This window comes from Meles meles, chromosome 7 (assembly GCF_922984935.1).
Source record: "Meles meles chromosome 7, mMelMel3.1 paternal haplotype, whole genome shotgun sequence".
Lineage (NCBI taxonomy): Eukaryota > Metazoa > Chordata > Mammalia > Carnivora > Mustelidae > Meles > Meles meles.
In genome coordinates, this window is record NC_060072.1 from 94,816,833 (window position 1) to 94,839,272 (window position 22,440).

General features: G+C 37.4%; 1 pseudogene; it reads left to right on the forward strand.

The window, feature by feature from the left end:
* LOC123946446 overlaps positions 1–21,062 on the forward strand; it is an 80,685-nt pseudogene extending 59,623 nt beyond the window's left edge.
* The last annotated feature ends 1,378 nt before the right edge of the window (positions 21,063–22,440 follow it).

Sequence of the window (22,440 nt, forward strand, 5' to 3'; positions counted from 1 at the left end):
ATATTATTCCCTGCATATTCTCAGATCACAATGCTTTGAAACTGGAACTCAATCACAAGGAAAAGTACAGAAGGAACTCAAACACCTGGAAGCTAAAGACCACCTTGCTTAAGAATGCTTGGATCAACCAGGAGATAAAGAAGAATTTCAACAATTCATGGAAACCAATGAGAATGAAGACACTTCGGTCCAAAACCTATGAGATACAGCAAAGGCGGTTCTAAGGGGGAAATACATAGCCATCCAAGCCTCCCTCAAAAAAATTGTAAAATCCAGAATACACCAGCTGTCTCTACACCTTAAAGAACTGGAAAAACAACAACAAATCAAACCAACTCCACACGCAAGAAGGGAAAAAAATCAAGATTTGAGCAGAGATCAATGAGGTAGAAACCAGAGATACAGTAGAACGTATCAATGAAACTAGAAGCTGGTTTTTTAAAGAATCAATAAGATCGATAAACCATTGGCCACACTAAACCAAAAGAAAAGAGAGAAAGCCCAAACTGATAAAATTATGAATGAAAAGGGAGAGATCACAACTAACACCAAGGAAATAAAAACAATCATCAGAAATTTTACCAACAGTTATATGCCAATAAGCTAAGCAACCTAGATGAAATGGATGCATTCCTGGAAAACTAAAAACTCCCAAAATTGAACCAGGAAGAAATTGACAACCTGAATAGACCGATATCTAGTAACGAGATTGAAGCACTGATCAAAAACCTCCCAAAAAACAAGAGCCCAGGACCTGACGGATTCCCTGGGGAATTCTACCAAACTTTCAAAGAAGAAATAACACCAATTCTCCTGAAGCTGTTCCAAAAAATTGAAGCAGAAGGACAACTTCCAGACTCTTTTCATGAAGCCAGCATTACACTGAACCCAAAACAGGCAAAGACCCTACCAAAAAGGAGAATTTCAGACCAATATCACTGATGAATATGGATGCAAAGATTCTCAACAAGATCCTAGCAAACAGGATCCAGCAGCACATTAAAAAGCTTATCCACCATGACCAGGTGGGATTCATCCCTGGGTTGCAAGGTTGGTTCAACATTCGCAAATCATTCAATGTGATAGAACAAATCAATAAGAGAAGAGAGAAGAACCACATGGTCCTCTCAATTGATGCAGAAAAAGCATTTGACAAAATCCAGCATCCGTTTCTGATGAAAACGCTTCAAAGTATAGGGATAGAGGGAACATTCCTGAACTTCATCAAATCTATCTATGAAAGACCCACAGCAAATACCATCCTCAATGGGAAAAAGCTTGCAGCCTTCCCGTTGAGATCAGGAACACGACAAGGATGCCCACTCTCACCACTCTTGTTCAACATAGTATTAGAAGTTCTAGCAATGGCAATCAGACAACAAAGAGAAATAAAAGGTATCCAAATTGGCAAGGAAGAAGTCAAACTCTCTCTCTTCGCAGATGACATGATTCTTTATATGGAAAACCCCAAAGACTCCACCCCCAAACTACTAGAACTCATACAGCAATTCAGTAACGTGGGAGGATACAAAGTCAATGTACAGAAATCAGTGGCTTTCTTATACACTAACAATGAAAATACAGAAAGGGAAATTAGAGAATCAATTCCATTTACTATAGCACCAAGAACCGTAAGATACCTGGGCATAAACCTAACCAAAGAAGTAAAGGACCTGTACTCGAGGAACTACAGAACACTCATGAAAGAAATTGAAGAAGACACAAAAAGATGGAAGACTGTTCCATGCTCTTGGATTGGAAGAATAAACATTGTTAAAATGTCTATACTGCCTAGAGCAATCTATACTTTTAATGCCATTCCGATCAAAATTCCACCGATATTTTTCAAAGAGCTGGAGCAAATAATCCTAAAATTTGTATGGAGTCAGAAGAGACCCCGAATTGCTAAGGAAATGTTGAAAAACAAAAACAAAACTGGCGGCATCACGTTACCTGATTTCAAGCTTTACTACAAAGCTGTGATCACCAAGACAGCGTGGTACTGGCATAAAAACAGACACATAGACCAGTGGAACAGAGTGGAGAGCCCAGATGTGGCCCTCAACTCTATGGTCAAATAATCTTCAACAAAATAGGAAAAAATATACAATGGAAAAAAGACAATCTCTTCAATAAATGGTGCTGGGAAAACTGGACAGCGATATGTGGAAGAATGAAACTCGCCAATTCTCTTACACCGTACACAAAAATAAACTCGAAATGGATAAAAGACCTCAACGTGAGACAGGAATCCATCAGAATCCTAGAGGAGAACATAGGCAGTAAACTCTTCGATATCAGCCACAACAACTTCTTTCAAGATATGTCTCCAACGGCCAAGGAAACAAAAGCAAAAATGAACTTGTGGGACTTCATCAAGATCAAAAGCTTCTGCAGAGCAAAGGAAACAGTCAACAAAACAAAAAGGCATCCCACAGAATGGGAGAAGATATTTGTAAATGACAGTACAGACAAAAAGTTGATATCCAGGATCTATAAAGAACTCCTCAACATCAACACACACAAAACAGATAATCATATCAAAAAATGGGCAGAAGATATGAACAGACACTTCTCCAATGAAGACATACAAATGGCTATCAGACACATGAAAAAATGTTCATCATCACTAGCCATCAGGGAGATTCAAGTTAAAACCACATTGAGATACCACCTGACACCAGTTAGAATGGCCAAAATTAGCAAGACAGAAAACAACATGTGTTGGAGAGGATGTGGAGAAAGGGGAACCCTCTTACACTGTTGGTGGGAATGCAAGTTAGTGCAGCCACTTTGGAGAACAGTGTGGAGACTCCTGAAGAAATTAAGAATAGAGCTTCCCTATGACCCTGCAATTGCACTGCTCGGTATTTACCCCTAAGATACAGATGTAGTGAAAAGAAGAGCCATCTGTACCCCAGTGTTTATTGCAGCAATGGCTACAGTCGCCAAACTGTGGAAAGAACCAAGATGCCCTTCAACGGATGAATGGATAAGGAAGATGTGGTACATATACACAATGGAGTATTATGCCTCCATCAGAAAGGATGAATACCCAACTTTTGTAGCAACATGGATGGGACTGGAAGAAATTATGCTGAGCGATATAAGTCAAGCAGAGAGAGTCAAGTATCATATGGTCTCACTTATTTGTGAAGCATAACAAATAACATGGAGGACATGGGGAGATGGAGAGAAGAGGGAGTTGAGGGAAACTGGAAGGGGAGATGAGTCATGAGAGACTGTGGACTCTGAAAAACAACCAGAGGGTTTTGAAGGGGCATGGGGTGGGAGGTTGAGGAACCAGGTGGTGGGTAATAGGGAGGGCACGTACTGCATGGAGCACTGGGTGTGGTGCAAAAACAATGAACACAGTTACGCTAAAAATAAACAAAATAAAAGCAAGGTGAACATAGTAGAAAAAGAAAAGGAAAAACAATAAAAGAGGCAATTGCTATTTTAAATAAGAAATATGAAAATGATGTAAATGGATTAGCATGCTGTACAAATTATATACTGATATAGATCTATCTATGTGAATATTAGTATCTCTGGCTTCTGTTTTCTTTCCCACAAAACAAGAACTTTGCTTTTATTTACAACAATGGCAATTCTAGTCTTATATTTCTAAGACAGGAAACACTTATATTTCTTCTGGCCACATTTGAAAGAATATATATTAAGTATAGCAATAATCATAGCTCTTATTAAGCTCAGGAATAGTGACTGGGTCATCAGCTTCCACCAAAATCTAGGAAGAAAATGAAGTCTGTAAATGGCATCAAATTTAAAACTCAGAATTAGGCGTTTCAGGCTTAAGAGCACGCAATCCTTGAAACTGGAGAACAGTGTCTAGATATCTAAATTATAGACATGATAACGATTGTTGCAGAAACATATTTCCTTTGCCTCTGGAGACATATCTAGAAAAATGTTGCTTTGGCCAGTTTCAGAGAGACTACTGCCTGTGCTCTCTTCTATGATTTTTATGCTTTCAGGTCTCACCTATAGATCTTTAATCTATTTTGAGTTTAATTTTGTGTGTGGCTTAATTTCATTCTTCTGCATTAGCTGACCAGTTTTTCCAACATCAGTTTTTGAATATATACATATATATCTACCCCAGTAAAACCAAACTAGTAGAATTAAAATAAATATTTACTTGTGGATTTTTGAACCATAGATCATAATCTAGGATTTCAATCTAGGATTTTCAAAAACTTTCTATGTCATGAACAGAGTGTTATAATATTAAATATAATAAAAACATCTTCATATGTCTATATCATACTTCACTTTTAATAAAAATATATGTATATTAGGCCATTTTTATTTCTTTTTATCTTAACTATGGGTCTTGATTTGAATATGTTTGAAAATTATTATCTAAATACTCTGTATAGTTCATTAATGGACTAGATCTTAAAAGATATTTGAATCATGAATGATTTCAGGAATAACAGATAAACCATTGATTACATTTTTCCATGATCCTTTATATGTGTACCTTTTATATGTTGAGAAATAAATCTAATGATCCAGGAACATTAAATTAAATGTTAGATTAAATTAAAAAAATTTAGACATTTTTAAAAAAGCACAGAAAAGAATACAAGATACATATATTGAGACAATTTAATAAGATTAAAACCCAAGGCTCTCAAAGTGTTGTTTTGGTTTTTTTTTTTCAGCCCTGCTATGGGTCAACCCGAATGACTTTGCTTTAAATATACTTCCAAGTTAAGCCATTATTTTATCATTAAGCCATCCTAAGACGCTTTAGTGTAACCATCCCTCAGAACAAAGTACTGCTTAAAATATAACCTATGATAAATTATACTAGCTACCAAGCATGCTTAGGTATACCCTTAAGAAAAACGTGTACTAACAACAGGCCTCTGGGAGAGAGGACGATATCCATCCTTGAAGCCCAGCAGCTGGGATGCATGGCTCACTCAGGTCAGATCAAGGCCTGCTTCATGGAAGCCTAGCAGTTGGGAATGCCTGGCCCCTAGGGCAGAATGCCTCCTGCTTCATTTTTCTGTTATGTCCCCTGCCCCAGAGAGCATTAGCAGTTAGTCAGACAATCCTTTGGTTTGGGCTTGCTCACTGTAGGTCATGTACTATGTAACCAGACATATTTTGCCTTTCTTCTTATGTATTTACAAGATTCATGGTCAATGTGTAATCTACTCTAGCTTTGTTGGTTGTTACCCACTTTCTAATAAATATGAGACTGAGGAGTTGTTTGGGGCGACAGTCATTTCTGCTGTCATCCCCTGCTCCCATTCTCTCGCAGCTGACTTGTTTGTGCCCCATTCTTCTCCTGTGCACCATCAAGAAGTGGCACTTTAGTGATATAACTACTAGTAGTTATTTACCATAGAAGATATTATCATTCATTATGCACAGTAGAAGAGCTAGGTCAATGAAGCTAAAATCAGTTTGAGAGATGTATAGCTAAAAAGATTAGTGAAAATGTAAACTCAGAAAGCATTAGTATTCATTACTCCAATGAGTAATCTTAATATCTTCTAAACCTATGTTTTAAGCCTAATCTCTGGACAGTCCTGAGATGTGGTTTACATTTTGAGCACTCTGAATACAAAGTAGGAGTACTAACAGTACTCTTTTACCCCTGCTTGTAATCATCCTTACCCAAAGTTCCTGTAATCTTCTGTTTTTTAATATCTTCTTGGCTTAAAATTACTAAGGTTGTGCCAAACTTACCAGTTGGTTTGCCCATGAATTTAGTAGGTTTAAATTAATTTTTCCAAAATAAATTAAAATAGTATGGACTTCTGTATCTGATTTTGGTCTTAGTCTTACTTGTGTTCATTTAACAATTTAGTCTTCCAGAATATAAATAAAATTCCCATGACTGAAAGGTTTTTATTTGTTATTCAAAAGAATCCATGGAAACTCCCATGCTTTGTCTCAAGAAACATCTCAACTTTTGGTCAATTAAAAAATAGTATAAAATCCTTTCTCCACTAAAAATGTTTATCATTGTTGTACTATGAATATGACATCCATGTTATTAAGTTCAACATTATTTTAGGTTACATGATTATGGCATTAACCTATGATTAGAGTCTCTAAAAGGTACGGATAATTCTCCTATAATAATAAGTTCTTGGCAGAAATTTTTTTTCCTAAATATCTCAAAAGAAATTTCCTAATTATGGACTCTATTTCTCATTTTTAGTGCTCTCTTTTTCTAAGTATGGCATAATCAGATTTTCAGGTTGTCTAACAGATCTCTATTTATTTATTTTTAATTAGCTGGCCATAATTTAAAAATTGTAGTAGCAAATGCACTCTTATTTGTTAGGCCTTTTAAATTGTTCAGGATATTATTGACTAAAAGTTGGACTAATGTTTCCATTGAGATAACATTCCTAAAAATATTCTATTCCTACTAAATGTCTCCTTGCTTGTTTCTTAATCTGAATTTGAAAAAGCATCAATTTTTGCCTACATTTAGCTATTATTACCATCACTACTCTTTTACTTTCCATTCTCTCCTCAACCCTCTTTCATTGGTTTAAAACACAACTCAGTAACCTGTATCTTTCAAACTCTTAGCTTTCCAAAGACATGAAACTTCTTTTTTTTTAATATTTTATTTATTTATTTACCAGGGAGAGAGAGAGAGACTGCAAGCAGGGGGAAGAGCAGGCAGAGGGAGAAGGAGGCTCTCCACTGAACAAGGAGCCAGACGCAGACCTGGATTGCAGGACCCTGGAATCATGTCTTGAGCCAAAGGTAGACAGACACTTAACCAGCTGAGCCACACAGGCATCCCTGAAACTTCTATTTTTTTTAAATAAAACATTTTGGAAAAATAGGGCTTATGAAATGAGATTTAAAATAATTGAAATGCAATTTTATGTATAGTTTAAACCACTGATTGATGTATTCAAGGGATTAATGTGTCAACAGGAAAATACTTCTGAATGAATTGTTTTGAATACAGTGTAGAAAGGCAAGATAATATAAACAAGAAAGAGTTCACAAAACAATGTACATATGAGATATTCTGACATATATTTGATTGGATATTAGAAGGAGAAATTACCTAGAATAAGGAAAAAAATGTTATTAAGACAACGTGGTTCAAAAGGCAAGAAAGATGCCAGAGTGGGAGGATTCTAAACTCACCTCATTCCATGAATAAAAATTAGGTAACACTGGCATCATGTAAATATTCCAGAATGACCCCAAGTCTGGCAGAACAAACTCCACAACAAGGTAGAGAAGAGATCATATGGAAGAGAGTAGGAAGGGCAAAGACAGGTGGGGAGCTAAACAGACCCTGGGACCCATAGGTGGGGAGAAAGGAGAGAAATAGACTATCACACTAGGGTGCCTGGAAGGAGAAGATGAAATCCCTACAATATTTGGCTATGAAAACCAGAGGGACTGAATTTCATGAGTTCTTACAACCTGGAATTTTAAAAATCAGTGGCTAGGTGGTGGGAGAGCCTAGAGGATAATAGAAAGCTAAATTCCTGTCCTTAAAGAGACAGCACAACAATTAGCCCTACAGATTAGCAGCAATTTGAAAAATGCCAGGGTTGCGGGGGAGGGGGGGGTTGTTCAGGAGTTAGGATGGCAGAGAGTAGGGAGATCTGGGCTTTTCTCATCCCCGGAACACAGCTATATTGAAGTCAGATCACTTGGAACACTCATGAAAATGATTTGAGGATTGAAAGAAAGATTTCCATAGTTGGAGGGAAACAGCATGGCAGGCATGAGGTGAGTAGAAGTGAGTTGCTGGAGAGAAAAACCTGTCCTGCTACAAAGGGGAGGGAACACTTTCCATGGGAAGAGAAAAGAGAGAGAGGGAGAGGGAGGTTGAGAGAGTGCAGCATTGTGGTTTCACAAGAAGAAACCCCTCAGACCACAGATTAGGAGCTGGGGGAACTGAGTGACACAGTGTTTTTTGTTTGTTTATTTGTTTTGTTTTTTGTTTTTTGTTTTTTGTTTGTTTGTTTGTTTTCCAAAAAGTGAGCATAGCTCAAATTCTGAGTTTCTGGAAGTGCTAGGCTTTTACCAGAGCAGAACTGTATCTTCTGCTCCTGGAAAAAAGGACTGCTTTGGCCAAGGAGAGTGCACAAAGTGGTGTAGGGATCTCAAGGGTCTCACTGGGAGAGACCATTCCCCTTTCCAGAGTACATTTGGAAGAGGGTATATATCCTCTCTAAGGACAAAGATCCTTCAGGTGCCAGCAAATGGACTTCCAAGTGTAAAGAACTAAGGTGTCCTGAGGGGGGATAAACTGGTTATTGATTTTCGAGGAGTCACAGCATATAATCTGTGAACTGACCAGCCAGGGGACTGGTTTTCTGGGACAAAAAGCACAGTGACCCTCTAACACAGAGGAGGGAGTGGATGGGATTTGGAATTTTGAACCCCATCCACACCAGAGACAAATGCAGGAGAGCTGTATCTTTGGACAAGACGGCCCTTGCTTTAGTGTGAGGGCTTCCTGAACAGAGGGGAATTAAGAGCCCCTGTCCAGGACTAGACAATGAATTGTCACCATTTTAACCCTGCTACCACACTGTCGTACATCAGAGAGCCACACAGCAGTCCCCACTGGAGGTGGAAACCACTTACATCAAACCCTGCTCCCCTGTGCTTGATTAAGTCCTTTCTCTGCTGGAGCAGGATTGACAGCACAGTAGACCTCTCACCCAAAAGAGCAGTATAGGCAGGAAGCTGCATTCATGCTTTGCTGATCTACAGTGTCCCACATGATCCCCTTCAGTTCTTGTGGAAATAGGACAGGCAGAATTACTTTTCTTTCTTTCTTTCTTTCTTTCTTTTCTTTTCTTTTTCTTTTTTTCTTTCTTTTTTTTTTTTTTTTGCCTTATTCTTCCCACCCCCCCTTATAATCAGGTTTAAAATTTTTGATTGTTTGCTCATTTTTTTTCATACCTTTTCTCTCTTTAATATGTTTTATCTTTTTAAAATCAAACTTTTTTTTTCTTCTTTTTTTTCTTTTTTTTCCCTTTCTCTCTGGAATCAAGCTGTAGGGTTCTTTTTCTTTTAATTGTCTTTTTGGTTGTTATTCATTTCCTTCTATTTTGGGAGCAGGCTTTTGTTCTCAGAACCACCCCCCCTCCTTTTCATTTTTTTCCTTTTGTTTTTCTAGGCTTTGTTTAATGAACAAATCAAAGTTCATCTGGATCAAGGTCCAAGCAATCCCCACTGCCAGCATGGAGGAACTCTGCAGAGGAGTGACCTTGGGAAAGAACAGCCAAAATGCAACAGCTGAGTACACAGCATACACCAGAAACACTTCCTGAAGTGCCAGGCCCTGAACATTCTATGACCTCTTCTTAATTTAGCAGTACCCTGAGGTACAGGGAATATAACCACGTTTCATAATATGCAAAAGATAGAAACTTGGCCAAGATGACAAGATGGAGGAATTCTCCCCAAAAGAAAGATCAGGAAAATATCACAGCCAAGGACTTATTCAAAGCAGATACAAGCAATATATCTGAACAAGAATTTAGATCAACAGTTCTAAGACTACTAGCTGGACTTGAAAAAAAAACAAAGAAGACATTGTTGCAGATGTAAATCTATAAACTAGTCAGGCTGAAATTTTAAAAAATGCTAAAGCAGAGATTCAAACAGACTGGATATAATCACTATGAAAACTGAAGAAGCAGAGGAAGGCATAGGTGATGTGGAATATAAAAGCATGGAAAATAATAAAACTGAAAATAAGGGGAAAGAAAACTATTAGACCACAACAGTAGACTTAGGGAGCTCAGCAATTCCATGAACCAAAATAATATATCCATAGCATAGGAGTACCTAAGTTCTAAGACTACTAGCTGGACTTGAAAAAAAAACAAAGAAGACATTGTTGCAGATGTAAATCTATAAACTAGTCAGGCTGAAATTTTAAAAAATGCTAAAGCAGAGATTCAAACAGACTGGATATAATCACTATGAAAACTGAAGAAGCAGAGGAAGGCATAGGTGATGTGGAATATAAAAGCATGGAAAATAATAAAACTGAAAATAAGGGGAAAGAAAACTATTAGACCACAACAGTAGACTTAGGGAGCTCAGCAATTCCATGAACCAAAATAATATATCCATAGCATAGGAGTACCAGAAGAAGTACAGTGGGAAAATGGGGCAGAAAGTTTATTTAAACAAATTATACCTGAGAACTTCCCTAATCTGGAAAAGGAAACAGGCATTCAAGTCCAGTCACAGAGAATTCCCCTCAAAATAAACAAGAACAGGTCAACACAATGACATAGCATAGTGAAACATGCAAAACAGAGAATTCTGGAAGCAGTGAGGGAGAGAATGTCCTTAATCTCTAAGGATAGGCATGTAAAGGTGGCAGCAGACCTGTCTACAGAAACCTGGCAGACCAGAAAGGAAAGACATGATATACTCAACATGCTAAATTAAAAAAATAAGCAGCCAAGAGTATTTTATCCAGCAAGACTGTCCTTCAGAATAGGAGAAATAAAGAGTTGCCAAGAAAAACAAAAACTAAAGGGGATCATGACCGCTACACCAGCCCTTCAAGAGGGGCACCTGGGTGGCTCAGTCGGTTAAGCCTCTGCCTTCAGCTCAGGTCATGATCTCAGGGTCCTGGGATCGAGTCCCACATCGGGCTCTCTGCTCAGCAGGGAGCCTGCTTCCTCTTCTCTCTCTCTCTCTCTCTCTCTGCTTGCCTTTCTGCCTACTTGTGATCTCTGTCTGTCAAATAAATAAAATCTTTAAAAAAAAAGCCCAACCTTTCAAGAAAGATTAAAAGGGAATGTTTGAGCAGAAAGAGAGACCAAAAATTACAAAGGCTGGAAAGAAACAGAAACAATCTAAGAAAGAGAGACTTTATAAGTCATACAATGGCATTCACTCATATCTTTCAGTAATTACCAATTGAAAATGGATTAATGCTCCAGTCAAAAGATGTAGGGTATCAGAATGGATTAAAAAAAAAAACAAAAGACCCATTGATATGCTGCTTACAAGAAAAGTACCTGGGCATATGTGAAGTGCTATTTACTAATCTAGGAGCATATCCTGGAGAGATAGAGATCCCTGGGAGACTCTCCAGGAGCAAAGGAGTTGACAGGCAACACTTTTCTCCCCTACCCTGCAGCATAAACACTTTCTACCTGTGGGAACCAGTGCAGTGTCAACATTCACTATGTAACTTGCTTACACTGTGCTTACAGAGCCCACACTGACCATCCTTCCATCTTCAGTAGATCTGCTCTTTTCAATCACAGTTGCCTCAGTCCTGGTGCTGCAAGTACCCTTCCAAGAGTACCACTACAAACCCTGTCAACACTGCATCAATGGATCTTTGCACTTTGGGCAGTCCTACTGGTGCTGGTGGTCCCAGTCATGGAAGACTTGCACATTCCTTGCCAAAACCCTCCCTCACCAACCCAGCCCCAGTGATGTCAACATGTCCCCCCTCACTAGCATGCAGACTTTCCAGGCATTCTGTGCCCCATTCCTCCAATATGTTCTTGGGCAGAGCCCATTCACTTCAGGAACAAGCCGGCAGGGTGCAAGAAGCCCTGACAGGAGCCAGCACCGCTCCAAAGTGCCCCTGGGGTGAGGGGAAGATAACTACATACCAGTCAGACTGCAGCCCTAGCAGTGGGCTGGGGGAAGACAGTTGGACTGATTGCACATCCACCCACCAGTGAAAGCTTCTCAGGGGACAACATGGGAGAAGCAGCATGCAGTCTAGTGCTACTGCATCTCTGGAAAATACCTTATCTGACTAAACTCAGCCCAAGGAAGCCCCCAATTGATCCAGTAATACCACAGGGACACAACACTGCCCACAAGAGGCAAATAAAGCCACTAAGATGATCAGAATGAAGGTAAAAGTGGCCAATATACAATAGCAAGGCACAGAGCGCACACATAAGAGACATCCCTTAAGTACCAGGTTCTGGTGAATAAGAGACACTTCCCTGCAGGGCATACAGGATCTCTTCTTCATAAAGCTATTACTTACAAAAGCAGGAGACATAGCTGATTTTCCACACACACACACACACACACACACACACACACACACACACACACGGAGAGTTAGAAAAAATGATAAGTCAGAAGAATATATCCCAGAGGAAATACCAGGACAAAACTGCAGCAAGAGACCTCAGTGAAATGGAGGTAAGTAATATACATGATATAGAATTTCAATTTATGATCATAAAGATCCTCACTAGACCTGAGAAAAGAGTGGAGAACCTCAGTGAGACCCTTAACAAAAAGATTAAAAGGAAACAATTGGTGTTGAAGAACACAATAAATGAAGTTAAAACACATGAGATGGAATATATAGACAAGATGAAGTGTAACAACAAATGGGCAACCTGAAGGACAGAGTAACAGAAAGTAATCAAGCTGAGCAAATGAGAGAAAAAAATATGCAAAATGACAATAGACTTAGGGAACTCAGTTACTTCATCAATTGTAGTCACATTCGCAGTATAGGAAACTCAGAAGGAGAAGAGAGAAAGGGGGACAGAAAATTTATTTGATGAAATAATAGCTGAAATCCTGAAATTCCTGAATCCGGGGCAGGAAACAGAAATCCGTACCCAAGTGGCACAGAGATGCCCCAACAAAATCAACCTAAGGAGGTCTATACCAAGGCACATACTAAATAAAATTGCAAAAAGTAGGGATAAAGAAAGAATGTTAAAAGCATCAAGAGAAAAGAAGGCCATTACATACAAAAGGACTCTTAAAAGGCTATCAGGTGATCTTTCAGCAGAAATTTTGCAGGCCAGAAATGGCATGATATATTCAAAGTGCTAAAAGAAAACCTGCAGCCAACAATATTCTATCCATCAAGGCTAAAATTCAGAATAGAGGAAGAGATAAACAGTTTGCCAGGTTAAAAAAAAAAAAAGTTAAAGGAGGTCATGACAACTAAATCAGCCCTAGAAAAAATGTTAAAAGGGACTCTTTGAATGAGAAGGAAAGTCCATAAGTAAGAGGAAAATGGTGGAAAGTACAAAAGCAATAAAAAAAAAAAGTGTATCTGTAAACTTCAGTCAAGGGACTCACAAATGAAAAGACGTAAGGTATGATACCCTACACTTAAAACATGGGAGGGAGAGGATTCAAAAATGAGTTCAAACTTAAGCGACCATCAGCTTAATATAGAGAGCTATATGCAGAAGATGTTATATGCAGACCTAATGGTAACCACAAATCAAAAGCCATTAATAGATATGCAAAAAAATAAAGAGGAAGGAATCCAAGTACATCACTAAAGAAACCAAGCAGACAATGAGAAAAAATAAGAGAAGAATGGAACAGAGAAGAACTACAAATACAACCATCAGCAAGTAAAAATGACAATAAGTGCATACCTATCAATAATATTTTAAGTATAAATGGACTAAACTCTCAAATCAAAAATGTAGAGTAATGGAATGGATAAAAAAGCAAGTCCCATCTATATGCTGTGCTTAGGAGAAGATTCCTTTCAGACCTAAAGACAAATACAGATAGAAAGTGAGGGGATGGGAAAAAATTATCATGCAAATGGATGTGAAAAGAAATCTGGGGTAGCAATATTTATATCAGACAAAATAGACTTTTAAAAAAGACTGGAACAGGAGACAAAGGACATTATTTAATTCTAAAGGTAACAAACTCACAAGAAACAATAACACTGCAAATATTTATGCACTCAACATGGGAACACCTAATACATAAAGCAGTTAGTAAGAAATATAAACAAACTAATCAGTAGTAAGACAATAGCAGTTGGGGACTTTCACAACCCATTTACATCAACAGATAGATCAGTGACAGAAAATCAACAAAGAAACACTAGCTTTGATGATAAGTTGTACCAGGGACTACCCAAATCACCAGGTGATTTTTAACAGGTGTACTCAGAATATTCCAACACAAAATACACATGGTCTTCATGAGCACATTGAATATTCTCCAGAATAGATCACATTTTAGGCCAGAAAACAGATATTAATATATTCAGAAAGATTGATGTCATATCATGCATCATTTCTGAACACAATGTTATGAAACAAGAAATCAACCACAAGAAAAAACATAGAAAGAACATAAATACATGGAGGTTAAATAACATGCTATTAAACAATAAATAGTACAACCAAGATATAAAACAGGAAATCAAAAAAACAAGAAAGCAAATGAAAATGAAAACACTGTTTCAAATTTTTTTAAAGATTTTATTTATTTATTTATTTCACAGAGAGATCTTTTTTTTGTTTGTGGTTTTGTTTTGGGTTTTTTTTTTTTTTTGTTTATTTACAGCATAACAGTGTTCATTGTTTTGGCATCACACCCAGTGCTCCATGCAGTACATGCCCTCCCTATTACCCACCACCTGGTTCTTCAACCTCCCACCCCACGCCCCTTCAAAACCCTCTGGTTGTTTTTCAGAGTCCATAGTCTCTCATGGTTCATCTCCCCTTCCAGTTTCCCTCAACTCCCTCTCCTCTCCATTTCCCCACATCCTCCATGTTATTTGTTATGCTCCACAAATAAGTGAGACCATATGATACTTGACTCTCTCTGCTTGACTTATTTCGCTCAGCATAATCTCTTCCAGTCCCATCCATGTTGCTACAAAAGTTGGGTATTCATCCTTTCTGATGGAGGCATAATACTCCATTGTGTATATGTACCACATCTTCCTTATCCATTCATCCGTTGAAGGGCATCTTGGTTCTTTCCACAGTTTGGCGACCGTAGCCATTGCTGTAATAAACATTGGGGTACAGATGGCCCTTCTTTTCACTACATCTGTATCTTTGGGGTAAATACCCAGCAGTGCAATTGCAGGGTCATAGGGAAGCTCTATTCTTAATTTCTTCAGGAATCTCCACACTGTTCTCCAAAGTGGCTGCACTAACTTGCATTCCCACCAACAGTGGAAGAGGGTTCCCCTTTCTCCACATCCTCTCCAACACACGTTGTTTCCTGTCTAGCTAATTTTGGCCATTCTAACTGGTGTAAGGTGGTATCTCAATGTGGTTTTAATTTGAATCTCCCTGATGGCTAGTGATGATGAACATTTTTTCATGTGTCTGATAGCCATTTCTATGTCTTCATTGGAGAAGTGTCTGTTCATATCTTCTGCCCATTTTTTGATATGATTATCTGTTTTGTGTGTGTTGAGTTTGAGAAGTTCTTTATAGATCCTGGATATCAACCTTTTCTCTGTACTATCATTTGCAAATATCTTCTCCCATTCCGTGGGTTGCCTTTTTGTTTTGTTGACTGTTTCTTTGCTGTGCAGAAGCTTTTGATCTTGATGAAGTCCCACAAGTTCATTTTCGCTTTTGTTTCCTTGGCCTTTGGAGACATATCTTGAAAGAAGTTGCTGTGGCTGATATCGAAGAGGTTACTGCCTATGTTCTCCTCTAGGATTCTGATAGATTCCTGTCTCACGTTGAGGTTTTTTATCCATTTCGAGTTTATCTTTGTGTACGGTGTAAGAGAATGGTCGAGTTTCATTCTTCTACATATTGCTGTCCAGTTTTCCCAGCACCATTTATTGAAGAGACTGCCTTTTTTCCACTGTATATTTTTTCCTGTTTTGTCAAAGATTATTTCACCATAGAGTTGAGGGTCCATATCTGAGCTGTCCACTCTGTTCCACTGGACTATGTGTCTATTTTTATGCCAGTACCACGCTGTCTTGGTGATCACAGCTTTGTAGTAAAGCTTGAAATCGGGTAACGTGATGCCGCCAGTTTTGTTTTTGTTTTTCAACATTTCCTTAGCAATTCGGGGTCTCTTCTGATTCCATACAAATTTTAGGATTCTTTGCTCCAGCTCTTTGAAAAATACTGGTGGAATTTTGATCGGAATGGCATTAAAAGTATAGATTGCTTTAGGCAGTATAGACATTTTAACAATGTTTATTCTTCCAATCCAAGAGCATGGAACAGTCTTCCATCTTTTTGTGTCTTCTTCAATTTCTTTCATGAGTGTTCTGTAGTTCCTCGAGTACAGGTCCTTTACCTCTTTGGTTAGGTTTATTCCCAGGTATCTTATGGTTCTTCGTGCTATAGTAAATGGAAGCGATTCGGTACAAAACCTATGGGATACAGCAAAGGCGGTTCTAAGGGGGGAATACATAGCCATCCAAGCCTCCCTCAAAAAAATTGAAAAGTCCAGAATACACCAGCTGTCTCTACACCTTAAAGAACTGGAAAAACAACAACAAATCAAACCAACTCCACATGCAAGAAGGGAAATAATCAAGATTAGAGCAGAGATCAATGAGGTAGAAACCAGAGATACACTAGAACATATCAATGAAACTAGAAGCTGGTTTTTTGAAAGAATCAATAAGATCGATAAACCATTGGCCACACTAATCCAAAAGAAAAGAGAGAAAGCCCAAATTAATAACATTATGAATGAAAAGGGAGAGATCACAACGAACACCAAGGAAATAGAAACAATCATCAGAAATTTTACCAACAGTTATATGCCAATAAGCTAAGCAACCTAGATGAAATGGATGCATTCCTGGAAAACTAAAAACTCCCAAAATTGAACCAGGAAGAAATTGACAACCTGAATAGCCTGATATCTAGTAACGAGGTTGAAGCACTGATCAAAAACCTCCCAAAAAACAAGAGCCCAGGACCTGACGGATTCCCTGGGGAATTCTACCAAACTTTCAAAGAAGAAATAACACCAATTCTCCTGAAGCTGTTCCAAAAAATTGAAGCAGAAGGACAACTTCCAGACTCTTTTCATGAAGCCAGCATTACCCTGATCCCCAAACCAGGCAAAGACCCTACCAAAAAGGAGAATTTCAGACCAATATCACTGATGAACATGGATGCAAAGATTCTAAACAAGATCCTAGCAAACAGGATCCAGCAGCACATTAAAAAGCTTATCCACCATGACCAGGTGGGATTCATCCCTGGGTTGCAAGGTTGGTTCAACATTCGCAAATCATTCAATGTGATAGAACAAATCAATAAGAGAAGAGAGAAGAACCACATGGTCCTCTCAATTGATGCAGAAAAAGCATTTGACAAAATCCAGCATCCGTTTCTGATGAAAACGCTTCAAAGTATCTAGGGATAGAGGGAACATTCCTGAACTTCATAAAATCTATCTATGAAAGACCCACAGCAAATATCATCCTCAATGGGAAACAGCTTGCAGCCTTCCCATTGAGATCAGGAACATGACAAGGATGCCCACTCTCACCACTCTTGTTCAACATAGTATTAGAAGTTCTAGCAATGGCAATCAGACAACAAAGAGAAATAAAAGGTATCCAAATTGGCAAGGAAGATGTCAAACTCTCTCTCTTCACAGATGACATGATTCTTTATATGGAAAACCCCAAAGACTCCACCCCCAAACTACTAGAACTCATACAGCAATTCAGTAACATGGCAGGATACAAAGTCAATGTACAGAAATCACTGTTTCAAATTTTTAGATGCAGTGAAAGTAGTTCTACGAGGAAAAGTTAGATCAATACAGGCCTACCTCAGAAGTGAGAACAATCTCAAACAACCTAACATTCCATGTAAAGAAACCAGAAAAGGAAGCATAAGTAAAACTCAAACTCTGTGGAAGGAAATAATAAAGATTAGAGCAAAAATAAAACAGAAATAAGTAAATTATGAAGAAAGGAAATAAGGGAGGGAGGGAAAGAAGGAAAGAAAAGGAAAGGAAGGGAAGGGAAGGAAAGGAAAAGAAAGGGAAGGAAGAAGGGAGGGAGGGAGGGAGGGAGAGGAAAGGAGGGAGCAAAGGAAGGAAGTTAAGGAAGGAAGGAAAGCAGGCATGCAGGCTAGGAGCTGTGTTTTTTAAAAGATCAATAATGTTTAAAAAAAAACCTTTAGCCAGATTAATCATTAAAAAAGGACTCAAATAAAATCACAAATGAAAGAGGAGAAATTACAACTGACACCACAGAAATACAAAGAATTACAAGGGAATATATGAAAAATTATATGCCCAAAAATTGGGAAACCTAAAAGAAATGGATAAATTCCTAGAACTATATAAACTACAAAAACTGAAACCGGAAGAATTAGAAAACTTGAACAGACAAATTAGAAGTAACAAAACTGAATCAATAAAATAAATACCAACAAATGAAAAGTCCAGGAAAAGATGGCTTTACAGGTGAATCCAGAAAATATTTAACAAAGAGTTAGGACCTACTCTTCTCAAACTTTTTGAATAAACAGAAGAAGAAGGAAAGCTTCCATATTCGGTCTATGAGCCCAGCATTATGCTGATACCAATGCCAGATCAAGAGACTACAAAAAAGAAAACTACAGGCCAATATCTCTGATGAACACAGATGCAAAAATCCTCAACATTAATATTAGCAAATCAAATCCAGAAATATATTTTAAAAATCATTCAACATGATCAAGTGGGATTTATACCTGAGATGTAAGGATGATTCAATATTTGCAAGTCAGTCAAGCATCATACATCACATCAACAAGGGAAAGAATAAAAATCAAAAGATCTTTCCAATAGATGCAAAAAGAGCATTTGACAAAGTATAATATCCATTCATGATAAAACTCTCAACAAATAGATGTAGAAGGAACATACCTCAACAAAACATACACTGTCGCGGCTGGCGTGACAAATCAACCAGGAAACGTGAGGGTAAGAGGATGGTGAAAAGAAGTTAAAGAGACAAAGAGATGGGGGCAAGAGTGACACTGAGGAGGATGCCCAACAGTGCAGAGTTTATTAGGGGCATTATGGCCATATATATAGTAGTTATAAAATAAGAGAAGCAATACACCCATGTCTAGTTAAACAACCACAAATTCCCGTAATCAGTTCCCCTAATCAATCTTGTAAATGATCACACACAGACTTCACGACTCCAAAAGGCTGGAGCTAAGACATTGTTTCAATATTGATTCAAGAAGTAACAACAATCCCAGAGTAATCTACAAGTTTGTGCTGGGACAGTAAGGACCAGTTAAGGATTTATAGCCCCATCAGAATTGTATTCAAAGCTAACTGCATGTGGGAAGTCACGTGGGTGAGCTCAAAACACATAGCACAGACCCTTTCTCAGTGCAACTCAACTCCATTATCTTCTGTCTTTAATCAGCCAGTTAGACAATAGACGACCACAAGTCAGGGCCTGGTTTGGTTCTCGTCTCAAGCCTTATCGCAGCCTCCCACAATACACCATATTCAAAAACCCACAGCTAACATCATACTCTATGGGGAAAAACTGAGACCTTTTCCCCTAAGGTCAGGATGATGTCAAGAATATCCACAATTTATTCTATATAGTACTAGATGTCTTAGCTACAGCAATCAGACAAGAAAAAGGAATAAAATTCATGTAGATTGGTAAAGAAGAAGTGAAACTTACTCCTTGGAGATGACATGATACTACACAGAGAAAACCCTTAGAACTCCACCAAAGTATGACTAGAACCAATAAATGAATTTACTAAGATCAAAGGATACAAAATCAATGTACAGAAGTATGTTGTATATCTATATTTCTATATACCAATAATGAGACAGCAGAAGGAGAAATTAAGAAACAATCCCATTTACAACTACACTGAAAATAATGAAATACCTAGGAAGAAACTCAACCAAAGAGGTGAAAGACCTACTCTGAAAACTATAAAACACTGATGAAAGTAATTGAAAATGACATAATCAATGAAAAGACAGTCCATGCTCATGGATTGGAATAACAAATATTATTAAAATGTCTTATACTACCCAAAGCAATCTAAGCATTTTAATGTAGTCCCTATGAAAATAGTAACAGCATTTTCACAAACCAGAAAAACACAAAATAAAACAAAACCTAAAATTTGTATGGAACCACACACACACACACACACACACACACACACAAACCTAACAGCCAAAGCAAACTTGAAAAAGAACAAAACTGGAGTTATCACAATTCCAGACTTCAAGTTATATTATCAAGCTGTGGTAATCAAAACAGTATTGTACTGGCAGTAAAGTAGACATATGGATCAATGGAACAGAATAAAGAATCCCAGAATAAACCCATGATTTATTCTTATTTATTCAATTATTCTTTTATAAATACATAATGGGAAAAGTCTTTGCAGGTTGGGAAAACTGGAAAACCATATGCAAAAGAAGGAAAGGAAACCACTTTCTTACACACACACACACACACACACACACACACACACAGGATTTTCTTTCACCAAACAAAAAAAAATGGATTTGAGCCCTAAATGTGACCCTGAAACCATAAAAATCCTAGAAGAGAGCATAGGCAGTAATTTCTCTGACATTGGCTATAATGATATTTTTCCTGATGTGTTTCTTGAGGCACAGAATCAAATGCAAAAATAATACTATTGAGACTTCACCAAAATTAGAAGCTTCTGCCCAGTGAAGGAAATAATCAATAAAACTAAAAGACAATCTACCAAAGGAGATAAGATATTTACAAATGACATATGAATAAAGGGTTAGTATCTAAAGTATACACAGAATTTACACAACTCAACACTGAAAAACAAGCAATTCAGTCAACAAATGGGTAAAAGACATGAACAGACATTTCTTCAAAGACATCCAGATGGTCATCAGACATATGAAAAGATGTTCAACTTCACTCATCATTAAGGAAATGTAAATCAAACTAAAAGGATATATGATCTCACACCTGTCAGAATATCTAAAATCAAAAACTAAAGGAACAATGTGTTCATGAGGATGTGGTGAAAAAGGAACCCTTATCATGCATTGTTGGTTGAAATGCAAATTGGGGCAGCCACTGATGAAGACTGTAGGGAGGTTTCATAAAAATTTAAAACTAGAGCTACCATATGATCCATTAATTCCACTACTGGGCATTTACCCAAAGAATATGAAAACAGTAATTTGAAAAGATATGTGCACCTCTATGCTTTTGCAGCACTATTTACAATGGCCAAAATATAGAAGAAGCTCAAGTGTGCATGAATAGGCGAATGGATAAAGAAGATGTGCTGAAGAAGATTTGAATGGATAAAGAAGATTCAGAAGATGAATGGATTAGGAAGAAGATAGAAAAATACAATAGAAGATATAGTGTGTGTGTGTGTGTGCGTGCGTGTGTGTGTTACTTAGCTATAGAAAAGAATGAAATCCAGCCATTTGAATCAACATCGATGGATATAGAGTGTACTATGCTAAGCAAAATAAGTCAGAGAAGAACAAACTTCATTTGACTTCATTCACGTGTGGAATTTAAGGAACAAAACCAGTGAACAAAGGAAAAAAAGAGAGAGGGATACCAAAAAACTGATCTTAACTTACAAGAACCAAGTAAGCAATGGTTATCAGAGGAGAGGTGGGTGAGGGGATGGCTGAAATAGGTGAAGGGGAGAAAGACCATGCTTTCCTTGAAGAGCACTGAGTAATGCATAGAATTGATATATCACTGTATTGTACATCTAAAGCTAATATAACAGTATATGTAGACTACACTGGATTTAAATTTTTAAAAAATGTACTTAGAGTCAATTTAAAGAAGAAAACATAGAAAAAGGAAAAAAGAAAAAAGTAATTTATTAACCAACGTTCTTGAAAATTAAGGAAAGACTAAGGAGATTTCCAAATTAAAGGAGACTACAACATTATGGTAATTAAATAAACATGTACTTTTAAATTATATGTTTTCTATAAGGAAAATTTTTAGTAACGGGTGAAACTTAAATAGGATTGGAGAACTTCATGTTGATAATGTATCATTGTTAATGTCCTGACACTAATGGTTCTGGCATGTATTGCTAGTAGAATATACTTTTTTGATATAAACACATACTACTATATTGACAGAGCATCAAATGGTGCAGGAATAAAAGATATTCATTGTCTATTTGTTGGTTTTTTTGGTTATATTTTATATTGTTTCAAAATTTAAAATATAGCAAAATATTTAAGTATTGTTATCAACCTCCAATTTGGGGCATAAGTCACAAGTTAGTGAAATCCTAACATTGACTAAGAAAGCAAGAGAGAGTTTCCTTTTGGGATAAACCACCTTAATGTGTAGAAATGACCAAACTGTCCCAGGGAAATGGAATATCTGAAATTCTTTTGGCATTAAGTATAGAGTTTAAAATATTTCTAGTTCTCTTTTGGGAGCATATCTGTTTTGTTTTGTAGTTAAAGAAATTCAGTTTTGTGCTTAAAGCAATTCAGTTTTTCTTTCTTTCCTTTTTTGTTTGTTTGTTTTGGTGGTTGTTTTGTTTCTTACATAAATGATATTCCTGACATGAGTCTCCAGAGGTCATTTACTTTTCTTTTCTTCTTCTTCTTCTTTTTTTAATTAATCCCTTGTGTCTCTTTTGAGAAAAATGATAAAACTGTGCCTTTTGTTAGTGCACAATATGAAGC